General features: G+C 42.3%; 1 protein-coding gene across 1 annotated transcript in view; it reads left to right on the forward strand.

Moving 5' to 3' along the window:
* The window catches only part of LOC115110707 (ectonucleotide pyrophosphatase/phosphodiesterase family member 7-like), a 34,565-nt gene that overhangs the window by 14,707 nt on the left and 1,289 nt on the right, over nucleotides 1-18,569 (forward strand).

The raw sequence follows: 18,569 nt of genomic DNA on the forward strand, positions 1-18,569 counted from the left end.
GTCTTATCAGTGAAGTATTCCATCCAGGCTGGAGTACGAGGGAAGAAGATACACTATCTCTGTTCTCCCTTAGTGCTCAGATAAGACCGGTTACTGGCCGAGGTAACTCCTCTCCCTTCAGGTCTGTGCCCCCATAACCCCACTAGAGCATTCACTGGCGGGTGTACTCCTGTCAAAACTGGTGATTATTATGGACGAGCTCAGTGAATAATTGTCGGTATAGATATGGCAGGATGATGGACAGCACACCTGACGTGACTCCTCCCCTACCCCAGCCAGAGTTCCCCGTGAGGTGCCTCTTTGTGCCTTTATGAGTGCTGAGGGCAAGGGATTTCACCACTGTAGGAAGGGTGGAGGCAAAGGAAACCCAACAATGAACTAACTGCCTGATATTGTTTTTCCTTGACCACAAAAAAACACACCAGATCGAGTATTTAGCAGCTGGTGTTCAAAGTGTAGGCCGATGAAATGCTAGATATTTTCCTTTGTTACATGCAGTGTGCATACATACACACACCACAATCTCATTTTACTCGGCTGCATGGGATCAGGAGTTAGGCTCTGCTACTCACAAAAGAAAAATGTGTTTATCTGATGTAACTGAAAAGAAACCACAACGTCTACTGTCTTTCTGCTCCCTAGAGAGGAGTTTAGCTACACCACTTCTGAACTCCCCACTCTAATCGTACTCTGCAGACCATGCTTTAAATGTTTTACTCAAATGAATCAACAAAGGCGTTACCCCAAAGAGAGCTAACGTGTCAGGTTTGCAGAGAAGGATGGTTATTCTAGTGCATCTGTTCATTATACACAGAGGTGGTAATCATTGCTCTCTCCTTGTTTAAATCTTGCCACGCAGATGCACTGTTTGAAAGTGCTGTTGTGTCATGATGTAACCTATGTGGTAGTGTATTGTTTAAACAAATACAACAATATATGTTTTTAGTGAGAATTCTGGAGACAACATTTGAGTGTGATTTGATCTCATACAGATCAGAGTAGCTAGGCATTGTCCAGACATGTCCAGGTATTGACAAGATTTACAATACTAACATATTTACGGTCAAATTGACTAGACTAGGACCAGAAACCACTTAGGTTGTTTTAAGTGCTTGTATTCAGCTGTTTATGTTGATGGTTTCTATATGCCATAAACACTATTTGAAGCTATCTGGACCCTGGATTTGAAAAAAAAATGATCAAATATGTTCATATGCAAACATTACTGACATGATTAATCAGAACCTTGAAGGAAGACAAGGCATTGTGCCTTGATAGGTGAGAAATGACCCTCATCCACATGGTTTCTTAAATGTTAATGACATTTGACAATTTATGGGAGGATGGGGTACTTACAATTATCAAAGCAATCCAGTTGTATCTCACATTTGACATTAGCTGGAGCCAGACTTTTTACAGGTTTTATGTTTTCCTCGCTCCATTTCCCAAACTGACGCGAGGGAGTGAATGCATACAACAAAAGACCATTGTTGGGCTGTGGTCTTTACACATTCGTAATCTTCTTTTGATATACTAACCATTTCAACTGAAGGCTGTATTCTTCAAACTATTTATTTAAACGAGGTCTTCAGGATAGGACAATGTCACCAATCTTTGTATTGTGCATGTTGTCGTGATATTAACCTTTTAATAAATAGTACTTTCTTAATAAGTCTGGTAATCATTTCTGTTTTCACTGATCATGTTGGGGGTGCCCCTTAACCCTCAACGCATAATGCCAACCCAAGTCATACATTTTCTGTTAATTTGCCTTAGTATTACAAATTCTGCTGAATTTAAATAGCCAATAGGAGTCTGAATTAAATTATTAGGTACGTGTATGTGCGAGTGTGTGTTACAAAAATACTTAGCAAAAATACTCTTTGCAGGAGATCCTGAATATAATGTAGTTATTCATTCAGTCACTAGATGCTGCTGTTGCATTTCAAACAAGGCCCATTCAGAATGGCGTACTATGTTTTTTCCCCCTGTAGGTGTAACAGATGGATGGGTTCACCAATGTAAAGAGGGGTCGCACTCACGGGGTTGTGAGACTTGCTGTTCCATTTGAAAAGCACATACTCTCTGACAGATCAAATCACTATCTGGTTTAGCTCCTAATTGATCCAATTGGAAATATATAATTTCCCTTCATTCTACAGTGTGTTCTAATCTACAGCCCCCTCCGCCTCTATGTGCCTGGTCACATCCTCCTTGGCTTTGGTTTTGACTTCCACTGTAATAACACATATCTACAGTACCAGTCAAAAGTTTGGAATCACCTACACATTCCAGGGTTTTTATTTTTTTTACAATTTTCTACACTGTAGAATAATAGTGAAGACATCAAAACTATGAAATAACACACATGGAATCATGTAGTAACCCAAAAAGTGTTAAACAAATCAAAATATATTTTATACTTGAGATTCTTCGGTGACATCACCAAAGTCAATGATCGGTAGGATAGTCAGTTTTACGAGGGTATGTTTTGCAGCATGAGTGAAGGATGCTTTGTTGCAAAATAGGAAGCTGATTCTAGATGTAATTTTGGATTGGAGATGCTTAATATGAGTCTAGAAGGAGAGTTTACAGTCTAACCAGACACCTAGGTATTTGTAGTTGTCAGAACCATCCAGAGTAGTGATGCTAGACGGGCGGGCAGGTGCGGGCAGCGATTGGTTGAAGAGCATGCATTTAGTTCTACTTTTATTTAAGAGCAGTTGGAGGCCACGGAAGGCGAGTTGAATGGCATTGAAGCTCGTCTGGAGGTTTGTTAACACAGTGTCCAAAGAAGGACCAGAAGTATACAGAATGGTGTCGTCTGTGTAGAGGTGGATCAGAGAATCGGCCCGCGAATTGAACCCTGTGGTACCCCATAGAGACTGCAAGAGGTCCGGACAACAGGTCCTCCGATTTGACACACTGAACTCTGTCTGAGTAGTTGGTGAACCAGGTAGTTGGTGAACCAGTAGTTGGTGAACCAGGCGAGGCAGTCATTTGAGAAACCAAGGCTGTTGAATCTGCCGATAAGAATGTGGTGATTGACAGAGTCGAAAGCCTTGGCCAGGTCGATGAATACGGCTACACAGTATTGTCTTATATCGATGGCGGTTATGATATTGTTTAGGACCTTGAGAATGGCTGAGGTGCACCCATGACCAGCTTGGAAGCCAGATTGCATAGCGGAGAAGGTACGGTGGGATTCAAAATGGTCGGTGATCTGTTTGTTAACTTGGCTTTTGAAGACCTTAGAAAGGCAGGGTAGGATAGATATAGGTCTGTGACAGTTTGGGTATAGAGTGTCTCCCCCTTTGAAGAGTAGTCACCTGGAATGCATTTCAATTAACATGTGTGCCTTGTTAAAAGTTCATTTGTGGAATATCTTTCCTTCTTAATGTGTTTGAGACAATCTGTTGTGTTGTGACAAGGTAGGGGTGGAAGACAGAAGATAGCCTTATTTGGTAAAAGACTAAGTCCATATTATGGCAAAAACAGCTCAAATAAGCAAAGAGAAACAACAGCCCATCATTACTTTAAGACATGAAGTTCAGTCAATGTGGAACATTTAAAGAACTTTGAAAGCGCTATGATGAAACTGGCTCTCATGAGGACTGCCTCAGGAAAGGAAGACCCAGAGTTACCTCTGCTGCAGAGGGTAAGTTCATTAGAGTTACCAGCCTCAGAAATTCCTGCCCAAATAAATGCCTCACAGAGTTCAACTAACAGACACGTCTCAACATCAACTGTTCAGAGGAGACTGCATGAATCAGGCCTTCATGGTCAAATTGCTGCAAAGAAACCACTACTAAAGGACACCAATAATAAGAAGAGACTTGCTTGGTCCAAGAAATACGAGCAATGGTCATTAGACTGGCGGAAATCTGTCCTTTGGTCTGATGAGTCCACATTTGAGATTTTTGGATCCAACCGCCGTGTCTTTGTGAGATGCAGAGTAGATGATCTCTTCATGTGTAGTTCCCACCGGGAAGCATGGAGGATGAGGTGTGATGGTGTGGGGGTGCTTTGCTGGTGATCTATGCATAGTCACTTTAATAACTCTACCTACATGTACATATTACCTCAATTACCTCAACACCGGTGCCCCCGCACATTGACTCTGTACCAGTACCCCCTGTACTTAGCCCCGCTATTGTTATTTACTGCTGCTCTTCAATTATTTGTTATTCTTATCTCCTACTTTATTTTTTTTTGTATTTTCTTAAAACTGCATTGTTGGTTAAAAACCTGTTGAGTGTAGGGGGCAGTATTTTGATGTTTGGATGAAAAACGTATCCAAATGAAACTGCCTATTTCTCAGGCCAAGAATCTAGAATATGCATATAATTTTCCGATTAGGATAGAAAACACTTCAAAACTGTCAAAATATTGTCTGTGAGTATAACAGAACTGATATTGCAGGCGAAAACCTGAATAAAATCCAACAAGGAAGTGCCTAAGAGAAACAAATTTCCCTGTTCCATTGCATGCCTTCCCTCCATTTAAAGGGATATCAACCAGATTCCTTTCCCTATGGCTTCCACATGGTGTGAACAGTCTTTAGACATAGTTTCAGGCTTTTATTCAGAAAAATGAGCGAGAATGATCACAGCGCGTCAGTGGATGGCTGGGTGCCAGCAGAGTTTTGCATGCGCAACAGCTTGGAGCAGACATTTTCTCTCTCTCTCCTATTGAAAAAGATACAGTCCGGTTGAAATTTGTAAGTCGCTCTGGATAAGAGCGTCTGCTAAATGACTTAACCTGTTGCTTCTACTCGGGACGCTTGCGTCCCAACTAGAGCTCTGGAAATGCAAATGCGCTACGCTAAATGCTAATAGTATTAGTTAAAACTCAAAAGTTCATTAAAATACACATGCAGGGTATCGAATTAAAGCTACACTCGTTGTGAATCCAGGCAACAAGTCAGATTTTTAAAATGCTTTTCGGCGAAAGCATGAGAAGCTATTATCTGATAGCATGCAACACCCCAAAAGACCCACAGGGGACGTAAACAAAATAATTAGCATTTCGGCGTTACACAAACCGCACAATAAAATAGAAAACATTCATTACCTTTCACCATCTTCTTTGTTGGCACTCCTAGATGTCCCATAAACACTATTTGGGTCTTTATTTCGATTAAATCGGTCCATATAAAGCCTAGATATCGTTATATGTAGACTGTGTGATAAACGAAAAAAACATCGTTTCAAAACGTAACGTAATTTTTTAAAATTCAAAAAGTCGACGATAAACTTTCACAAAACACTTCGAAATACGTTTGTAATGCAACTTTAGGTATTAGTAAACGTTAATAAGCGATAAAATTCATCAGGAGGCGATGTAAAGATCATTAGCTGTCCGTCTGGAAAAATGTCCGGCTAGAAACTCAACGAAAATATCCGGTCCTAGACCGGATTTAGATACGGTGTCCTGCATGTGTTTGACCAAGAAAAAACTTGAAGGGAAATGACAAGACTCTAGACACTGTGTGGAAGCTGTAGGTACTGCAACCTCATTCAATTAATTGTGGTTCACCTTTATCAATGGGATCAAGTAGCGCATGGATATATTTTCCCATTTTCAGTGATCAGTTTTTCCTGTGCTTTTCGATGTAAATGCCGTTCTGGTAAAGCCACAGCAGTGATTTAACCAGTTTTTTAAACGTCTGAGTGTTTTCTATCCACACAGACTAAGCAAATGCATATACTATATTCCTGGCATGAGTAGCAAGGCGCTGAAATGTTGCGCGATTTTTAACAGAATGTTCAAAAAAGTAGAGGGTCGACTGAAGAGGTTAAATGTAAATGTAAATATTATCGTTTATTTATTGTAAAAACAACCTTAGGATTGATTATAAAAAACGTTTGACATGTTTCTACAAACTTTACGGATATTATTTTGAATTTTCGTCTGCCCCGTCATGACCGCTCGAGCCTGTGGATTTCTGAACAAAACGTGCCAACCAAATGGGAGTATTTTGGATATACAAATAATCTTTATGGAACAAAAAGGAACATTTATTGTGTAACTGGGAGTCTCGCGAGTGCAAACATCCAAAGATCATCAAAGGTAAGCGATTCATTTTATTGCTTTTCTGACTTTCATGACCAATCTACTTTGCTGCTAGCTGTTTAATGTTTTGTCTGCTGAGAGAGATGTCCTAACATAAACGCTTGGATAACTTTTGCTGTAAAGCTTCTTTAAAAATTTTTTTATCTGACACACCAGGTGGATAAACAAGCTAAGCTGTGTTTTACTATATTGCACTTGTGATTTCATGAAAATGAAATATTTTTAGTAATTTAATTTGAATTTGGCGCTCTGCAATTCAACGGATGTTGAAGAAAATGATCCCACTAACGGGATGGGTGCGCCAAGAAGTTAAGGGCTTGTAAGTAAGCATTTCACTGTAAGGTCTACCTGTTGTATTCGGCGCATGTGACAAATAACATTTGATTTGATTTATTTAGAATTCAAGGCACACTTAACCAGCATGGCTACCACAGCATTCTGCAGCGATACGCCATCCCATCTGGTTTGCGCTTAGTGGGACTATCATTTGTTTTTCAACAGGGCAATGACCCAACACACCTCCAGGCTGTGTAAGGGCTATTTGACCAAGAAGGAGAGTGATGGAGAGATGCATCAGATGACCTGGCCTCTACAATCACCAGACCTCAACCCAATTAAGATGGTTTGTGATGAGTTGGACAGCAGTGAAGTGAAGGAAAAGCAGCAAACAAGTGCTCAGCATATGTGGGAACTCCTTCAAGACTGTTGGAAAAGCATTCCAGGTGAAGCTGGTTGAGAGAATGCCAAGAGTGTGCAAAGCTGTCATCAAGGCAAAGGGTAGCGACTTTAAAGAATCTTAAATCTAATATATATTTGATTTGTTTAACACTTTTTTGGTTACTACATGATTCCATATGTTTTATTTCATAGTTTTGTTGTTTTCACTATTATTCTACAATGTAGAAAATAGTAAAAATAAAGAAAACCCCTTGAATGAGTAGGTGTGTCCAAACTTTTGACTGGTACTGTATGTTGATATCACATCTCTATGTCCTCTGCCCACCCAATACTTTAAAGTACTACTTAAGTAGTTTTTAGGGGTATCTACTTTACTATTTATATTTTTGACAACATTTACTTCATTCACTACATTCCAAAAGCAAATAATGTACTTTCTTCTCCATTTATTTTCCCTGACACCCAAAAGTAATTGTTACATTTTTAATGCTTAGAACAGGAAAATGGTCCAATTCAAGCACTTAAAGAGAAAATCCCTGGTCATCCCTACTGCATCTGATCTGGCGGACTCACTAAACACAGATGCTTTAGTGTGTTCTGGTTTCCTTACTATAAGGAATTTGAAATTATTTATACTTTTGATCCATAAGTATATTTTAGCAATTACAGTTACTTTTGATACTTAAGTATATTTAAAACCAAATACTTTTAGACTTTTACTGAAGTGGTATTTTACTGGTTGACTTTCAATTCTACTTGAGTCATTTTCTATTAATGTGTCTTTACTTTTACTCAAGTATGACATATTACCTTAATTACCTTTTTCCACCACTGGTAAAACGTGTGTGCTGGAAAAGCTGGGTGATTTCAACATGATTGAGGGTGTCACGGTCTCTCCCTGCCCCCAGGCCTGAAACCTTGGTGTTACCTTTGACCCCACTCTCTCATCTGAGTGTCACATCAAGAACATTGAGATGGTATCCTTTTTCGATTGCCAGAGTTAGCCCCTTACCCAACCTGATGAAGGAAAACGGATACACACCTTTGTGACAAGCTGACAGAACTAACTGTTGCCACTATTCTGTGTCATTAGTTCCAGATCCCTGCACACACTTAAGTTGGTTCAGCCCAGAGCTCCAGCTCAGATCTGAGCCAAATCCCCAATCCTGGACCCATATCACACCTACAACAGCACTGGCTCCCTATCAAAGACAGGATTGATTCTAACTTAGACATTTCTGACAGTTTCCAAACACCAGACTCCACTACCTCTCCAGTTGCCAGGACTGAGACAACTCTTTATTCACAACTGAGATTACAAAGAACCTGATACAGCTATTGATTGTATAAAGGATGAAGTAAACCAGGTTAGTGTTTGACCAGAAATGATCAAACTGTCTGATTGCATCTAAATGCTACAAGAAAAAACATCTTCAAAATCACTAGCCAATGACTTTAATCATAAATGTCAAAAGACAAAAGTCATTGTTTATTCAGTTTTAACTTTACAAGCTCTCCTACAACTTGTTTGCATGCCAGAATCATTTCATGAGCACACATGTAAGCAAACTCCGCCCCAAAATGAAAAGATAATATTTTGGATGTTGCCATGTCCCATTGGCTTATCTAATTCAATTCAAACTGAAGGCCCTGGGTCACTCTCTCAGGAGGAGCAGACACTTGAGGCAGTATTAGCTCCTTTACCATGAAGCCAGGAGTGTAACGTTATGTTACATATCTCCAGTGGAGTGTCACCCCTGTCTCCTGGCTGCCTAGGTCTATTAACCCTGAGTGGACAGTGTCACACTTGACCAGTAGGTGGCATGTGACCTGTAGCCGTGACTGATAAGCAAAGTGTTCTGTGTTCTCTGTTCCACTATAGATGTGGTTGGGGAGGTCAGACGGAGGTGTCTTCCTGGAGAGTCGCCTTTCACACAACACAGTGACATAAGTCAGTATTTCAGGAGTCACATCGGCTTCATGGCTCATACATCATGGTGGCTACATAAAGATGACTTGGTTTTAAGTCTTACGAAGGTCAATGCTGGTCAGTTCCCTTTGACTATTGGGCTCAGGGTGTAACATACAGTGCTCATTGCTATGCATGCATACAAGTGTATGACTGGCTAATGTAGGGATTGTTATTTTGGCCCTCCCTAGCCAAGAAGATTACACCCTATACTTCATAGTTTTGTTTGGCAGCACTTTTAAAACTAAAACTGTCTAAATCTATAAAATATTCCCAACCCATTGTGCTTAAATCTATTATGAGTGCGTTATTATGAGTGTGTGTGTTAGTCAAAAGGTCCATGTTAAAGGTCCACTGCAATATTATATCATTTCTGGGTAACAATTAAGTAACTTACTGTGATTGTTTTCAATTACATTTTTCAAAAAGAAACAAAACTAGCTTCCTAGCAAAGAGCAATTTCTCAAGCAAGAATGTTGCTAGGACTTTCTGGTAGTGGTCTGAGTAGGGAGGGGAAAACTGAAAACTAGCTGTAATTTGGCAGAGGTTTGAAACTCTCTTTCTTATTGGTCTATTAATTAATTTACCACTTGGTGATGACACCAGGCAGTCCAAACCTCCATCCCACCAAAATAGGCTGACATTTCACTAAAAGGGCATTATCATAATATTCACAATACTTTACACTATATATATAAACGTATGTGGACAACTGTTCAAATTTGTGGATTTGGCTATTTCAGCCACACCAGTTGCTGACAGGTGTATGAAATCTCCATGGACAAACATTGCCAGTAGACTGGCCTTACTGAAGAGCTCAGTGACATTCATCGTGGCACCGTCATAGGATGCCATCTTGCCAACAAGTCAGTTCATAATTTCTGCCCTGCTAGAGCTGCCCCGGTTAACTGTAAGTGCTGTTATTGTGAAGTGGTAGGCCACACAAGCTCACAGAACGTGACCACCGAGTGCTGAAGTGCGTAGCACATAAAAATCATCTGTCTTCGGTTGCAAAACTCACTACCGAGTTCCAAACTGCCTCTGGAAGCAATGTCAGCACAAGAACTGTTCGTCTGGAACTTCATGAAATGGGTTTCCATGGCAGACCAACAGCACACAAGCCTAAGATCACCATGTGCAATGCCAAGAGTCGGCTGGAGTGGTGTAAAGCTCACCGCCATTGGACTCTGGAGAAGTGGAAACGCGTTCTCTGGAGTGATGACACTTCATCAACTGGCAGTCGAACGGACAAATCTGGGTTTGGCGGATGCCAGGAGAATGTTACCTGCCCGAATGCATAGTGCAAACAGTAAAGTTTGGTGGAGGAGGAATATTGGTCTGGGGATATTTTTCATGGTTCGGGCTAGGCTTCTTAGTTCCAGTGAAGGGAGATCTTAAAGCTACAGCATACAATGACATTCTAGACGATTCTGTTCTTCCAACTTTATGGCAACAGTTTGGGGAAGGCCCTTTCCGGTTTCAGCATGACAATGCCCCCGTGTACAAAGTGAGGTCCATACAGAAACGGTTTGTCGAGATCGGTGTGGAAGAACGTGACTGACCTTCACAGAGCCCTGACCTCAACCCCATCGAACACCTTCAGGATGAATTGGAATGCCGACTGCGAGCCAGGCCTAATCGTCCAACATCAGTGCCTTCCTGAAGACAAACAATGTATATGAAATGCTTCAGTCTGGTTTTAGACCCCATCATAGCACTGAGACTGCACTTGTGAAGGTGGTAAATGACATTTTAATGGCATCGGACCGAGGCTCTGCATCTGTCCTCGTGCTCCTAGACCTTAGTGCTGCTTTTGATACCATCGATCACCACATTCTTTTGGAGAGATTGGAAACCCAAATTGGTCTAGACGGACAAGTTCTGGCCTGGTTTAGATCTTATCTGTCGGAAAGATATCAGTTTGTCTCAGTGAATGTTTTGTCCTCTGACAAATCAACTGTAAATTTGTTGTTCCTCAAGGTTCCGTTTTAGGACCACTATTGTTTTCACTATATATTTTACCTCTTGGGGATGTCATTCGAAAACATAATGTTAACTTTCACTGCTATGCGGATGACACACAGCTGTACATTTCAATGAAACATGGTGAAGCCCCAAAATTGCCCTTGCTAGAAGCATGTGTTTCAGACATAAGGAAGTGGATGGCTGCAAACTTTCTACTTTTAAATTCGGACAAAACAGAGATGCTTGTTCTAGGTCCCAAGAAACAAAGAGATCTTCTGTTGAATCTGACAATTAATCTTAATGGTTGTACAGTCGTCTCAAATAAAACTGTGAAGGACCTCGGCGTTACTCTGGACCCTGATCTCTCTTTTGAAGAACATATCAAGACCATTACAAAGACAGCAACTTTCTGTCCAAAAATGATGCAGAAAAATTAATCCATGCTTTTGTCACTTCTAGGTTAGACTACTGCAATGCTCTACTTTCCGGCTACCCGGATAAAGCACTAAATAAACTTCAGTTAGTGCTAAATAAGGCTGCTAGAATCCTGACTAGAACCCAAAAATTTGATCATATTACTCCAGTGCTAGCCTCCCTACACTGGCTTCCTGTCAAAGCAAGGGCTGATTTCAAGGTTTTACTGCTAATCTACAAAGCATTACATGGGCTTGCTCCTACCTATCTCTCTGATTTGGTCCTGCCGTACATACCTACACGTACGCTACGGTCACAAGACGCAGGCCTCCTAATTGTCCCTAGAATTTCTAAGCAAACAGCTGGAGGCAGGGCTTTCTCCTATAGAGCTCCATTTTTATGGAACGGTCTGCCTACCCATGTCAGAGACGCAAACTCGGTCTCAACCTTTAAGTCTTTACTGAAGACTCATCTCTTCAGTGGGTCATATGATTGAGTGTAGTCTGGCCCAGGAGTGGGAAGGTGAACGGAAAGGCTCTGGAGCAACAAACCGCCCTTGCTGTCTCTGCCTGGCCAGTTCCCCTCTTTCCACTGGGATTCTCTGCCTCTAACCCTATTACAGGGGCTGAGTCACTGGCTTACTGGGGCTCTCTCATGCCGTCCATGGAAGGGGTGCGTCACCTGAGTGGGTTGATTCACAGATGTGGTCATCCTGTCTGGGTTGGCGCCCCCCCCTTGGGTTGTGCCATGGTGGAGATCTTTGTGGGCTACACTCAGCCTTGTCTCAGGATGGTAAGTTGGTGGTTGAAGATATCCCTCTAGTGGTGTGGGGGCTGTGCTTTGGCAAAGTGGGTGGGGTTATATCCTTCCTGTTTGGCCCTGTCCGGGGGTGTTCTCGGATGGGGCCACAGTGTCTCCTGACCCCTCCTGTCTCAGCCTCCAGTATTTATGCTGCAGTAGTTAATGTGTCGGGGGGCTAGGGTCAGTTTGTTATATCTGGAGTACTTCTCCTGTCCTATTTGGTGTCCTGTGTGAATTTAAGTGTGCTTTCTCTAATTCTCTCTTTCTTTCTCTCTCTCGGAGGACCTGAGCCCTAGGACCATGCCCCAGGACTACCTGACATGATGACTCCTTGCTGTCCCCAGTCCACCTGGCCGTGCTGCTGCTCCAGTTTCAACTGTTCTGCCTTATTATTATTCGACCATGCTGGTCATTTATGAACATTTGAACATCTTGGCCATGTTCTGTTATAATCTCCACCCGGCACAGCCAGAAGAGGACTGGCCACCCCACATAGCCTGGTTCCTCTCTAGGTTTCTTCTTAGGTTTTGGCCTTTCTAGGGAGTTTTTCCTAGCCACCGTGCTTCTACACCTGCATTGCTTGCTGTTTGGGGTTTTAGGCTGGGTTTCTGTACAGCACTTTGAGATATCAGCTGATGTACGAAGGGCTATATAAATCAATTTGATTTGATTTGATCAGTGCCCGACCTCACTAATGCTCTTGTGGCTGAATGGAAGCAAGTTCCCGCAGCAATGTTCCAACATCTAGTGGAAAGACTTCCAGAAGAGTGGAGGAAATATATGTAAAACACAGGAAAATCATATCTTTGACTGCACTGGGCCTTTAAGCATTGTATGTCTGTAATAAAAGGAGACTGCTCATTGGGCGATCTCACATGCCTCCAGCCCTCAGCTAGTCCCCCAATCCCTACCACCTTTCAACACACAAGACACCCCTTTCTCTCACCACCCATATATTTAGACACTCTTAAAACACTGTCACAATGAATGACTAACTGACAGAAGTTATCATTACAAAGCGCTAGATTCCTTAATTTATAGAGATCCCCATCCCGATACTGTGGAATTTTCCCAAAATAAATTAATGTAAACACTTTAGCGACAGAGGCACTCACAGTGGCCTGGTATGCATAAACAGTATGAACAGTGTGACACAGTGTAATCCCCCACCCCTGACTTCAGGCCGGTCTGGAAATGTGGAGTCTACCCCCCCCCCCCCCCCCCACCCGACTCCCGGCAAAATAAGCCAGACTCCAATCCATCTTACATGGCAATAACACTCTGCCCAAATTGGTGTTGTTTTGGAGACTCCACGGCAGGTTTGTCTCAAGAGGACTTTTTTCCACTACAGGTTATTGTTCCAGTGACACTAGTTGAAGAAAGCTGTGATCAGCTATCTCTACTAGATCACATTGTCTATTTTATACATTTACACACAGTATTCTAATAATGTAATGACATAGTCGGCAATAATGTTTGTATTTTTGTTTTGTTTCCCCTAAACTTTCGGATTACAACCAGGGGCTGGTTGTATTTAAACTGCTCTCCAACTTTAACGATGGTTGGTACTCGATTTCAAAGGACTGTTTAGAAATCTGATACAACCCTCCAGCAAAGCCTACCTTTTTCACCCACATCTCCCATGGTCTGTTTCTAAATCACTCTGCTGAAGCAGTGTAAACAAACGTCAGTTTGCCCTCTGATATTGAGAGGCAAGACAAGCGGCAGTCCTCCACTATGACAACACGGCCTCAGACAGACGATGTCATCCGTCTTACCTCACTCGCCATCCATCACTGTGCCGGAGTCGACATGTCTGACAGTCCAACTCTCGCTGTTCTAACTGGCACAGGCCTCCACATCTGTCACATTTTCCTCCAGGCTTACTTTATTACACCAGATGACCCACCCCCCCTGCATTCATGGACACCTGAAGGGCAAGCAAGCAGAGAGAAAACATATCGATTAGTCTCAGTATCTGATGTCATCTTGGTTCCATAAACACTTCTTCAACTGCTGCGTCAGCTACCTGTACACTCTTAGAAAAAAGGTGCTATCTAGTACCTAAAAGGGTTATTTGGCTGTTCCCGTAGGGGAGCCCTTTGAAGAACCCCTTTTGGTTCCAGGTAGAACCCTATTGGGTTCCATGTAGAACCCTTTCCCCAGAGGGTTCTATATGGAACCAAAATAGTTCTAACTGGAACCAAAAAAGGTTATAATTGGAACCAAAAAGGGTTATCCTATGGGGACAGCTGAAGAACCCTACTGGAACCCTTTTTTCTAAGAGTGTATAGAGTATGTCTTGTCCTGAAACTGGGATTCTACAGCCACAAAATGCAACAAGCTGGCAGCTGTGACAACTCCCCAGCTATCTGATATCATGTATTGATACATGAATAGAGAGCCATTAAGGTGGATGTACACATCGACTGGTTGATAGACAAGATAAACAGACAAGATAGATAGATTCTGAATATGCAGACAGTCAGACAAACAGGTTGGTCCCACATTTTGTACACAGGCTGCCCATGCAAGAAGTGAAATCGGTCCATACAATCCACTGTGTTATGACAGGGAAGACCTTGTTGGTCATGAGCTGCTACCACCCACAGGCAGGGATCTCCCTCTACTGTCAAACTGAGTTAGGGTTAGTCCAGCTGTATCTAATTAAATACAGAAAGCAAACAGAAGGTGCCAGGGTAGTGTTCATCTTTCAGATCTGCCCATCATTTGTATAAGTATAACTCTTCTAAAACTCTGACTCTTAGGTCCCAGTCTAATTCGGTTAAGAGGGAGTGCAACCGTTGATAGACTGTCAGGGCATTAAAGTCTACATACTGCATCAAACAGGTACTTATATGATATTAGTTGAGAACACAGCATATTGCACTGCAACCTTATAACATGCCATGTTTTCACCATGTTTCATACCGCTAAAAAAAAGACCAGGAAGACCCAGACCTGTCTTGTTGAAGCATTGTCAATAACAGGGGCTGAAGAGATTTTTGACTGGGCATTTCACTCTGTCTTGATATTTGTTAAGAACTCTCATCCTGGGCAACAAGTGATTTTGCCAAACCTTTCTTGCATGGGCAGCCTGTGTACAAAATGTGTTCATGAAAAAAAAGATTAAAAAGAGGATCCCTTGGCCAATGCACATAAAAACTCACAAACCCACTGGCACCGGGAGAGGCCCGCTCCGATAAATCAGTGGCACGCCAAGAACAAGGGCTGGTGCCGGCAGACCTGTGTGCAACAGGACATCTCTATCGGTGAATTTCACAGGTCATTACTCTGGCTCCAGCCATCGCAGCCTCCAGTGGCTCTAGAGACGGCCAGCTTGTTCTCAGAGACAACAGCTTACTGGGCTTTGTGCTGGCTAAACAAGCGTGTCTGTCTCACAGCGGTAGATTCATGTGTAGATAGAGGGCTCGCTCCTTAGGGAGACCTGTAGAGGAACCATCCATCAACCTTTGGAGGCCATTATAAAATAACAAAATCAAAAGGAGGGCCCACTGATGTCTGTTTTCCAGTGCAGGAGGGAGAATATAGGAAGGGGAGTATCTCCCAGAGTTATCCACATAATGTTCCAGTCACAATTCAATAGACAGAGGCGGAAGAGTTACTGTTATGGGGGGAAGTAACAGTGGCCGCTTTGACCAAAGAGAGGGAAATTATTCCACCAAAGCCCTAATGAGCACATGAACACTGTTTAGCATGCTCTGACGGAGTCGAAGCCTGAGCTGATGGCGGAGGTGTAAAATTCATCAGTAACAGACCACCCTTTCTTACACAGCTGAAATAAAATGGCTCTGCATTTATATTTTTTTTTTGGGGGGCCTATGACATTAGCCCAGCTAGGCTACAGTCTCAGGGCAATCTTGATGACTTGTGTGTAGCAATCATGGTGTGGATTACTTTAGAGGAGGAAAGGTAATACAAACAACATCTGACATTTGCTTCAAGCTGGTCGATCAAACACGAACCCCAAAGGGAGAACATTTTGTTTCCATTGCTTGTGCAAAGTTGTTTAGGAAAGGAGATCAGGACGTGACGACTCAGCGGACCTGAGAACACACAGCTTCACAGAGGCGCCAGGTTGTAATTAACACTTTGCAGATTGCGTTTACAGGACTGACATGGGCTTTCCCACTTTTATTACCCCCTGGGTTTACTCCTGCCTTCCAGGGGGAAAACATTCTCTGCTTGATGGTGTCCTGTGTGAAAACTCTGGACAGCTTGGATGGTGTTGCTGGCACAAGTCAACTGATTCTCATTACCACTCATTTTTCTTAGGCAAGGATCATGAGAATATCACTGGCACGCTCTCTACCAGATCCACAGTTCTAATTGGATATCAACTCACACTGAGGGGAGACACTGGAGTTTGACAACCTTTATCTATTTTTATCTCCTTATCTGTGGTCCTCATTAGTTTATTTGGCCTCATGCTGTCATTCTAACAGACTTGTTAGAGCAATCCATGTCTTGGCAGTGGGCAGGCAGCTGGAGGAAGCGCTGATATTGCAATGTAATAATCTTCATGCAGCTCATAATTTTCCCTCCGGAATGCACGCACGCACGCACACACACACACACACACGCACACACGCACACAAACACACACGCACTGGGCTTCAAGTTAACATTCCAGCTTAATAAAGAGGCCTGTGTAAATCTACAAATACGCTCGGCATACTGACCTGATAGTGTGAGATTCACCTCATTCAGCTCTCCTCAAACAAGCTACTCAGTCTGGAGTTCCTAAACCTGGGAGCAAACACAACACTAAAGACAGACTAATGAAAGTCTCCGACGCCATGCAGGGGATCTATGACTGCCACACACACACATCCTGTCCTGTTGATTGGGCCAGTAAGCAGACATTGTTGGGGAGTGTGAGGTGTGCCTCTTGGAAACACTAAATTAATGTGCCCCACTGAGCCCTCACTAGGGAGGCTGATGGAGTGAGCTAACAGGGTTTTGCACTGTCTACCATCAGAGAGAAACAGATCACTCACTAAAATGAAGGCACATTATATACTCAGTACTAGTTTTTGCTACATGACATGACTTCCTCAATACACTATAGTCTTGGTAATGTGGCCCACAGTTGTGATAGCCTACTAAAGCATTTTAACATGTCTCTTAAAAAATGGGCCTTAACGTAGCGCCAAATCCTAACTTTCGATACACCTATAAAAGTGGAACTGTTGCACAATTATCTACTGTTGCCAATGGGTAAAAGGGGTAGTTATTTTAAAATAAAACTTTGTAATGTGTAAAAAGAATGATACGTGTGAGTATGAAAGTTAAAAGTTATGATTTGGCGAAGAAAGTTAAGAGAGGAATGATTGGAGAGGAACGTTTCAAGGATGCACATTGACAGACAGAATGTCAGGTTTAAATGAGGAGCATTCTGAGATGAGGAGCTGTGGGAATACCATCTGCTTTGATATATGCCACTAGATGTAGGCCACTAGATGGCATATATGCATTAAATTAATGAGCACTTCAGAGAAGTAAGAAAGAGCAGTGAGTAAGATTGCCTCATTAATGATGCAGAAATCATGATAAATCCTAAAATCCTAACTTCTTTCTGATGACCTGACCAGGACAGCACCCTTACTGACTAAAGATGCATCCGGAAAGAAGTAGACAATAAAACAATCCTTCTATCATATTGTACAACTGATTAGAAGACATCTTACATTCCATTTTCCAGTGAAATACCATTGGGTCTAGTACTGTCTTTCAACTATAGCAAAAACTACTGGGCTGAATCTGAGAAGCTATAGATCAGAACACTGGGACTGTTCTGTCTTAATGGGGAAAAGCCTGCCTGGATTTCACATCCACCTCACAAAGCCACGCTGCTGTCTTAAACACTTCACACTGAATTAGATTGAAGTGAAAACCCACTGTTCGGAGAGAGGGGTGCATCTTTCCACTCCAGGCCTGGGTGATAAATCTAAAGCCCTCCCTCGTCTGCTCCCTGCTTCTCTTGCTCCTCTCTTTTTATAAGCCTTCTACTTCTCCCCCTGTTCAAGCATTTACTGCAACGATAACTGTGATGATGAAGAACACCTTTTTCAAAGTATCCTCACTTTCTCTTTCAGAAGTTGGTCTACTGCCCTGAATGAGCTCTTGATACTGTTAACAACATTCTTATTATGCTAAAGCAAACCAGACAAATTGTTTGTGCAATGATCTAATCATACACCGAAACCCTCATGAATATATAACTTCACATGAGATATAAATGAGTGGCATGACTGACAAACTCCCTCCATTGTTAATGAACTCTAAAAGAGTTCGGTCCAGGACAGCAGTGACATTTATAATGATGTCAGCTAAGTCAATGCACGCTGACTTATTACCTTGCAGTTCTATACACATGAATAAGCCCCGAGTGTCACAATGACTTACAAATTGGAAATAGGTAACAAACAGGACCATGATTGGCATGACAACAGTGGAAGCCATGCAGATTTTCTATTGGATTAGTGCAAACCTTGAACACTGTCCATTGGTCAAGCAGGAAGCCCACAGGCTTCTCTTTCACTGAGCCAGAAACCCATTTGGTCTTAAATCTGACTTGGTACGAAAGTAATGGTACATAAAAATTTGATGAGTTCGCCAAACCAATGGAACAGATCAATGGGAG

Source organism: Oncorhynchus nerka, linkage group LG26 (assembly GCF_034236695.1).
Source record: "Oncorhynchus nerka isolate Pitt River linkage group LG26, Oner_Uvic_2.0, whole genome shotgun sequence".
Classification (NCBI taxonomy): domain Eukaryota; kingdom Metazoa; phylum Chordata; class Actinopteri; order Salmoniformes; family Salmonidae; genus Oncorhynchus; species Oncorhynchus nerka.